The following is a 9,546-nucleotide window of genomic DNA, read 5'->3' as shown; positions in this document are numbered from 1 at the left end:
TTCTGCGGTGAAAATGGGAACCATGATGTTGCGTTCGCCGCGTTATGCATCGTACACGTTTTTCTTTGCTCTTTATTTTTTTCGAGAATTATCACTCGAGCAATAGCTCTTTGCGAGCGGAAAGATGCGCGTTCCATTAAACAGACAGCGTCGAATGAATACGTGCAAGAAGGCCCATTGTTCCTATTGTTCGCATTTAAAAATTGCACTTAAACTCTCGACTCGCATATTTTAATCAGATCTGCGTTAAAAGCTTGGTTAAACGTCGAGGAATGATATTTTACTGTTCACATTTATTGGACGAGAATTCTTTCGATCATATTATGCGCGTTCGCGCAATAATCACGGTAATTAAATTATATTGTTTTAAATTCTGTTGTTAACAAATAAATTCTCCACGAATTCGTGACACCATCGAGGTGTTAAGGATTCAATAGGGATCCAATTTTACCTTACTCTTTATGCACTCCCGATAAATTAATTTTGCTGTTTCTTTATTTTCACTCGAACACAAAGCAAAATTGATTTTATACATTTTGCGACGTGTATAAATCAATGAAGGTTTTATTCTCGTTTTCCTTAATTAACACTGACCAGTTATCGTGCTGCATGATTTATAACGATTCCACCTATAATTGTTAACGTGACGGGCTACCGTGCTGCTAGGTTTCAGGCGCGATTATATATTTACTTTTCCAGACTGTTTGCATATTTTTCTTAGCCCGTGTAGACGCTCATTATTGTTTCAGTACTGTTTCCGTTATTATTCGTTCTGGAAATTATCGCGTGTATACAATACAGATATACATACACACAAATATATACACATACATACTGCTACTCTTTTGGTGTGTATTCGTTTAATCAAACCAATCTCTGACCGTAAACGATTCGAAAAACCGTTTGTGGGACGTGAAATTCGCGCAACACGTGCGCGAGCGGTCGGCACAAAAGGCGCCGGTATCGTTTTAAATTATGCATACAAATTAATCATTGATGCGTGAAGCGTGGTATAAACGTTCGCGCGGCAATTCGCGCGGCGAACCGAAAATTTATTCGTACGAGCCCGGTGTCAAGGCGAGATTCCGGATTGCGCTAACGCAATCCTCTCGTAATCTGAGAGCGAGGAAAGAGAGACACGAAATATATATACATGTTTGCCGCAAGACGCGAACGGTATTAGACGTCATGTTCGCGAGCTTGCAGGTGGAATTATTATCAAGTCAACAAATTATTGTACTTGGCACTGGCGGGATCTCCGATATTTGTGTTTGACAGAAAACCTAATGAATAAACAAGACGCATGCATGCGTAGAGGCGCACATAAATTTCCGTGCGCGCGGCAAAGCCCCGTATATCCCCCACAGAGGTTGCAATAAGGAATCGAGGGCGACTTTATGACGGTAACTTCCGTCGACCTTGTATCATGCGCAAATACTGGTGGTAGGTTGGGCGTAACCTCGACTGCATCGGCGAATGGATTAAAACTTGCGTAATGAAGTTAAAGTAGCAAAATATTTCATCTTTGGTACGAGCGAGTTGCATTTCTCGATACTCCCGGCATTCTTTAGGGAAGATAGGGAGTTGTTTTTCGCACCGAGGGTGACCTGGAAAGAACGGTCAATGATTTAAGGAGTATATATTAGGTATTCCAGCATAAAGAAATCATCTAAATATGGGGAGCTTAAATATGGGGACTTCAAAAATAACCGAAAAAAATGACCGTAAAAAAGTGTTCTTTTATTCGTCCTACGAAACCATTCAAATTGTATTCTGAACATAATTCTCATGTCGTTAAAAACAAAGGAAATATTTAGGCGTTCTTCTTATGTTGAGACACCTTGTATAATGTTCGCAAAGATAGTAATCTGTCAACGTAGACAGAAAAAACGGAGCTTTTCGGAGTTAAAGTCGTTTTTCGGTTCCGACAGTACGGCTTGCTTTCTGCTTGCAGGCAGAAGCAAGCAAAGAAAGAAGCAGCTTTTGCTCTAAATAATTCTGTTCTTCTAGCACGGCAAAACTAAGAATCATTTTTAATTCTGACAGGGTCGATTCTTCGACTTGCGTCGATTGGACAATTACTGTCTCTTTTCCAGAATCTTGTATTTCCCTAGAGCCCCTAACTCTACTCTTACAGTATTCTGTATAGGATAAAGAACGAAAGACAGGAAACGTTTTATTTGCGAAGTGGTTTGCGAAGTGCCTGGGCGGATGGCACTCTTGGGGAATGATACACACGTGTGTACAATCCGAGTGCATTAATACTGCTCGGTTCATCAGTATCCGCAAGAGATCTCTTTTTTTATCAGATAAGCAGTCGTACCGTGCTGTTAGTTGAGCGAAGCAAATGATACAGTTTCTTAAATAAAATATTCTGGGAAAATTTGACCGCCGAATGCATGCGCATCCGGCAACGTTAGTGTAGTCGATTTTATACCGAGCAAATAATTTATCGCGACGGAACGGGATAAATGAAAATATACGCAGTTTTCGTTCGCGGGATTGGAAACGTTCGAATTGCGGCTATAACTCTCAATTATTATATGTCCAAATATTTCCCCGAGTGGATCTTTGCGAACGCCCTATCGATCTGCGTCCGCATATAGCTTGTTTCTGAAATTATATCGGCGATAAACGCGCTTAGACAGGAATATTCGCAGTAAAACTGGCACTGACGTTTTCGTACGTATCAAAGGCAACAGCCGAGCTTTGTTGGCACAATTTAGGCGCGCTTTGTGTCAAGTTGGAAAATGATCGTTAATGAACAAGTAGTTAATTACAATTTCTATCGGTCTCCAGTATTAATAATTACAAATATGCAATGATGTGTGCATAAAGCGCGCTATGTATGTTGTACCGCTCACTAAATAATCATTTGGCGATTTACTTGAATCTGATTATTTTAATTAGTGCTCACGGGGCTCATGGGCTTCTTTTATTTTGAAAAAAAGAACATAGAAATACATATACGCAGAATGAAATAATTTATTAGTAATATTTTATTAGTAAATATATTAAAATACTTTTTTGTCGTTTCTTAGAAAAGTACACGGAAAAAAAATTAGCCGCAGTAGCTAAATTGATTGTAACATACGGACAATTAAATTTTAACAATATTAGAAATTTTAACTGTTGCACTAGCAAACTTTCTTGCTGCTGCAGCAAAAAAAGCTTGCTACCGCAACAATTAACACAACGTTGCTTTAGATGTTCATATGTTACAAACGCAGCAATTAGTTTAACTACTGAAGCTAATCTTTTTTTCCGTGCATAAACATTTTTAACGTACGATGCGTGCAAAATTCGAACTATTAGATACTTCCGATTTTAAAGCGTATATCTTGTCTTCACCTTTTCGTTTACGTCACGAGTAGGAAGACGGGGACATTTTCGTAACTAAGCTTGGGATCACTTTCGCGAGGACATTATACGACACGTGCGTCAGCCGTTGAAAACTCCAGATCCCAGGTTGACCTCATGAACACAGATACACGCATGTGCGTGTGTCAGCATATAAGGAGAAAGCTGTTTTGTTGAATTTATATTATCGACGCGGGTTCAGTCAGAGATTACGGTCGCCTGATGGAAAAACGTGTCGCCAGCAGCGCGGTTCTCACACACTGCTTACGTTAGTCCCTTCGAAAATTCCGACGGTGTTGAAATTACGAGGGGCGAATACACGGGCGATACGAGTAGGTATAAGCGTGTGCCCCGAGAGAAAGAGAAGCGATATTTCGGGCTCGTCATATTTTCTCCTTCGGAGATGCCGTCGTAGCGCGCACACGAATGTATCATCCCCCTTATTTACTCTCGTTTGAAAGTAAACCGGACGGACAGTAAAATAGGGCGGTTATTTTTCGAGTAGGAGATAAAAATGACGCGGCCGGTTGCGGCGCTTTCTCTCGCGGAAACACCTTACGTCCCGAGGAACTAATGCTACTACACTACGCGGTAAAAGCTTTGAGAAAATGTGCCGAGAATATCGCTGGCTTTCCCTCGGAAGAGCGCAACTCATTAAGTTGATTTCTGCATCTCCGGAAATGAATTTTCATTATTAAACTCGTGACGTAATCCGCGTTAGCGACACGAAATCCGTCTCGATTGTGGACCCTAACCGACGAATTTCATCCGAAGCTTATTTCATTCTCGAACGTCCTTTTAGGTTCACCCGCTGTATCTAGTGGTGAGTCACGGTTTTTTACAAAATATATATTTTAATATAATCTCCCCTTTCTCCGTGTCGTGTTTCTTCTTCTCCTCGGTGTCTGGCTCCATTAAACGAAATATTGAAGCCCGCTCGAAATAAATGAGCTATATTTCTCAACGTCGTATCTTCTCCACCTCTATCCGTGTGGCTTTCTTCTTTTTACGTTTCACATCGCTCAGTACGCGTTCTGCTCATTTTTCTTGTTTATATTGCGTATTATATTAGTAAATCCGCGCGAGAGAAGAGAAATAATTTTTCAAGATGAATATCTCTAAATACGACTCGAGAACTGTCACGCGAATAATTACAGCGCGGTTTTCTTCTCTCAGCAGTGAGAAGAGTTTTCTCACGGTGTGTCGCACGGTGTTTTTCACGTTGTTACATGTTCTTTTGACAAAAACTATCGCATAGACTGCCGCTGGGCGTCTCACTTATTTTTAACCCCGCGAACGGAATTCAGGAATTATTTTAATTTTTCGGTTTGCGCGGAATTCACTTTTGTAAAGTCGACTCATGCCCTTTCACCGGTAACTGATTGAGTTGCAAGTGCGAAAGCGCTCTCGTTGAGTCGTTACTTTTTATCGCAACCTCGGTTGCGATGTTATCTTTAGGATTCAAGCAGTTTTAATCTTGCGACCGCCTCGGAGGACGATTTCTCAGAATCTCGGTGATCTCAATGCCGGCTTGTAATATTCCCCTCTGATAATTTTTAATTTTGCAAGAATTCTCGAAAATGGCGAGGAGTTAGTTTCTCGAGATCGGAGATTTTTTATAATAAAAACTTGCATGAATTTTTCCGCTGTGCATTCTGTAAATCGTACGTCAAGATAAGTGCACAAAATTTTTCAAGCGTTTTATGAGGAGAGATTTATGGGGGATAGATGCTCGTGAGCTACTTTCAGAATACGCGACTCTGAAACTTTAAGAGTTTATATCCTCAGAGGGGGTTCACTTGCTAAAGGCAACGATTGAATAGGGTATTAAAGATCTTACTAGCACTGTACTCCGCTCGACATAATAAAGCTCCCTCTTTATTCACTTCTTTTATGTTCCGGAACATTTAGCTAAGCTTAAAGTAGTCGAACACGCTTATTAACTAACTAGTCATGCAAAAATAAATTACTTTTTTCTCCTTCTACCTCTCTTTTTATTTCCATAGTTTCTAGTAAATCTTTATTAACGGATTGAAATTATATTTGCCAAAAAGCTGTCATTCGTAAGATACAAGTGTATAGACAACGTGGATTATAAAATACATTGACAATAGAGTAATAACACGCGTCATTTGTAAATTAAAAATCGCCTTGTTTAGACATAAATAAATAAGTGTTCAGATCGCGATGAAATTTCCGGAGAAAAGGATCTTTCTGTCTGCGCACAAATATATGCCAGGTCGATATATATTTCAAGTAAAGACGACCGCAGCTTCTCCCTTATTTCAACCTTATTCGTAGTGAAAGAGAGAGAGAGAGAGAGAAAAGAGGACAGGCTCTTTAGCATGTGCATATCAATGGATAACCGGCCCTTTGAATAAATCCGATGCTCGTGTCTCTTGTTAGGCAGCCCTTCGACAGGATATCAAATCGAAATGATACGAGTAACGACGGCTCTACTGAATAATAAATCCGTCTTCCGTGAAGTAGGTGTCGCGTGGTGCGCTCGTGGCTCACTCGATTCTTACCAACTTTCGATCTCACGCGCAGACACGTATGTGGAAAGTTTCGCGATCGAGTCGATTCTCGAGATTCTATTCTGCTTTTTCAGCCTCGCGAGAGATCAGAATAAGGCGATAGCTACTTGGTATTTTCTTTGTCACTTTCTGCCCCGACACCTTTACAAGACGGTGCTCGAGCGGTTCGCACAAAAAGTTAATCTCGGCGAACGAGGGATCCACATAACAACATGAGTGCCCACGTGTCGGTGCGGCCCGCGATACTGATAGCTCCCCGTATTATCCTTAAACGACGTCAATTCACCGGGGAGTGTCCCACGTGTACAACGAGGCGGGGTGTATTTCCGGAAATAGGCCTGTGTCGTTTTTGTCTCCCGTTTCCGTAATTCCTTTCCTCCTTCGCGTAAGATGCTCTTCGGAAATAGAAGCGCCCTGTCTTGAAATAAGACGCTGTTTTCTTTTGTATTTTTAGTGGTTTTGAAGGAATAAATGTGCGCGCACATACGTACGTGCACGTATACATATGTGTAAGTTGCAGCGCGCATTCTCTGCCGCGTTATCGAGGAAAATAGGACGAAATTTGACTCGATTTCCGCGAAATAGTGCGCCATGAAGAATTCATATCTCGCGTCTCATCGAACATACTGCGAGGTTTCCGAAAACAAAGAAATCACGAATTCGGAAGAGTGTAGGTTTTTCCTTTGGAAAAAGTTTTCCAAAAGGAAAAGAAGAGAAGCACCGATTCCATTTGTTTCCGCGTATGCTGGAAACACTGGCGGGAATTTTAGTGGGCAATTGAAAAATCGTCACGATTCGCCGGAGAGTGCACGCGTATCTTGAGAAACCCGATCTATCGATGGTAAGGAGGGAAAAGAGCGAAAACACCGCAAGTGTGAACAATCGACGAAACGTGCGGCATGACGAGGCGCGGCGCGGCACGTTTAAAGCTGCCGTATCAAGCTGTGTCGCGGCTCCTTTTCACTAATATATATCGAGGCTAAACGTTCTGCTCATTCTTTTATTTATGCTACCAATTCACGGGAAATAGTTTCAAACGCACGTATAATAAACGGAGGTCACCCATGGTAACTTTGTAATTGTTACCGGTAACACGTTATTAAACGGAGAATACGACGGGAAATATGACTTTCATCGTCGGGAAATAAAAAAGGAATATTCCGGTCAGATATTAATGCATTAAATATTTTCCTGCGAAAAACACAATTGCTGCAGCTGTTCGAATAATTAATCGGTTTTGTTTGTCACGAGGATAAAATGAAATATCGCGAATATCTATATTTATTGTAAAATGTCTTCAGCATTGGGATGCTGATTAATGATGATCGACGGTTTTCAGAATCAAAGTCGGGCGTAATTCGTGAAGCTTACTTTAAATATGATTTTAGATTAATAATAAGCCAAACATATTATGTTGTGGACTTACCCCACTCGTCGTGAATCTTTCAATATTTGCCAGGTATCGAACAAATTCTTGTAAATGAATGGTTTATTCGCGAACAGACGTGGTGACACGAACAAGCGTACTAAACTATATATCTCTAGCGAATTCTGCGAGATATTGCACACTCTGTGGCTTTAACTTCGGCTAGTTCGTACAGGTCAAATACACGTACGCCTGCCTGACCGCTTTGTCAGGCCTCCACAGATTCCGGCCAAAGGTGTGCGAGTTTAATCTAACTCGGGTGAAAATTGAGCGAGGGTAAAGCGTAGATAACCGTAAAAATAGTGTTCTCGAGTGTTTCATCTGTCTATTGATTAATCTTGCAATTATTAAGTTAAAGATAAAATTGAATATATTTCATGTAATATAAATATTATCTACAGCACCAGAAATTTTCATTAGAAATTTTATAACCATTTCAAAACATATAACATGGAAAATGTAACAAAATTATCTGTCCAGCAATATCGTGATATAATCGAAACTTTGAGATATATATTTATTGTGATATATCAAATGGAAACATATGAATATGTATTTTTACATGAATATGTGTTTTTACGTAAATATGTGTTTTTACATAAATATGTGTTTTTCAGAATAATAATTAAAAACTTGATTGGTTAAAAGAATTTACGCGAAAGCGGTCAAAAAATACTCAATAAACATGGGTGCGCAAATTAATCATTTTCGGGATATATAGCTTTTTATTTTACAATCTATTTTTCCGATTATTCCTTCGTTTTTATCCGTAATAACATCAATCTCATATTGTTACGATAAAAGAGATGAAGAGAAAAATCTAGACGGTTCTCACGAGTTACAGAGAATGCGACATGTAGCGTAACGTCTCGAGTTCAATCTATCACGACGTTTTACCGTGGAATCCTGCAAATCGACGATAACAAAAGTGTCATAGATGTGGGATTACGTACTAAGAAGATTGCTTTTTATCGTATGCGTCTGTGTCAATTCGTTCACAAGTTACAGCCGTTTAAAGTCGCGGTAAACTCGGTTTCGGCGAGCACGATGCACTTGCTTACGTAGGAATGGGTTAAAGACCACGTAGTTGAGAGGTCTCGTTCGAGCAGCCGTCAACACGTGGTACAGTGGTGGGGGCAAGGCCGCAGTTGTGGTAGGTAATGAACGCGCGTCGGCTGAAACGGATTTCCTAGGCCGGTGTTTATAGATGCTCCGTAATCAATGAAATGAATCATACTGTGTCTGAAAATGAACTTAAGACGACCTTAAATATAAGATCCGTCAGTGAATTGTCTGTGAAACCGTCTGCGTTGAGGAACGCCCATCCAGGCGTAAATAGTAAACACTTGAACTATATTTCTCAAAAGCGCCGATCGAGAGCGCAACTCGATGAAACGGTTTATATCTCCGCTTCTAGACGTTGTAAAATCTTCAAACAAAGGCCGTTGTAAAGTTGAGACTAGTAGGTGCAAACTATTCATAAGAACGTCAGAGTAGCATCAAAATGCCTCTGTATACATATTTATTTTCAGTGTTCGTTTGTAAGTAAAAATGTATAAAACATTAAGGTCTTCGGATATATCTCACGAAATTTGACTTACATTTCTTGTTAACATAATTCGACAAATACTTGATAGTAAAAAATTCTTTATAAGCATGAGAAATAGATCCGTAATTTTTAAAGGCGCTATTCCGTTTCGATGAAACAACACTTAGATGTTGAATCATTCAAAATTTACTAGTATACGCTTCTCGAATCTATCGCGAGAATTGCTCAAGTTCATCGCTAATGTGTCTCTCATTCTACCTCTACCATTCATCCCGCTCGAACAAAACGAAGAACGAAAAGTTAAGTGTCAAAAAAACGTGGGAAAGGTCTCTGCGGGGACTCTGCACATATTTTAACTTTAACTCCCTGCTTTAACTTCGGTTTATCTGCGCATAAGTTAAAAAACAAAGTTAGGATATGTTTTTTTATCCGACTGTAGGGGGTTATAAAGTCATTCTTCTTGTTCCTCAGAGTGCGCGACGACACTCGTTGGAAAGTAACGTCGTGTGATTTGCGGCTGTACGTAACACGCCCCGTTATCACACCACCTTTACGTGTAACATGCATTCTCTCGTTGCATCGTTGATCTTAGAGAGACTTAGCGGTCGTGCTACAAGGTTCGGTACAACGTTGGGTGCAGGTCGTGTATTAGCGTGGCCCAACGCGGAATCACG

This window comes from Dinoponera quadriceps, unplaced genomic scaffold (genome assembly GCF_001313825.1).
Source record: "Dinoponera quadriceps isolate SergipeBrazil2010 unplaced genomic scaffold, ASM131382v1 scaffold696, whole genome shotgun sequence".
NCBI lineage: Eukaryota > Metazoa > Arthropoda > Insecta > Hymenoptera > Formicidae > Dinoponera > Dinoponera quadriceps.
The sequence above is the reverse complement of the archived record's forward strand: the minus strand, read 5'-3'. Positions refer to the sequence as shown.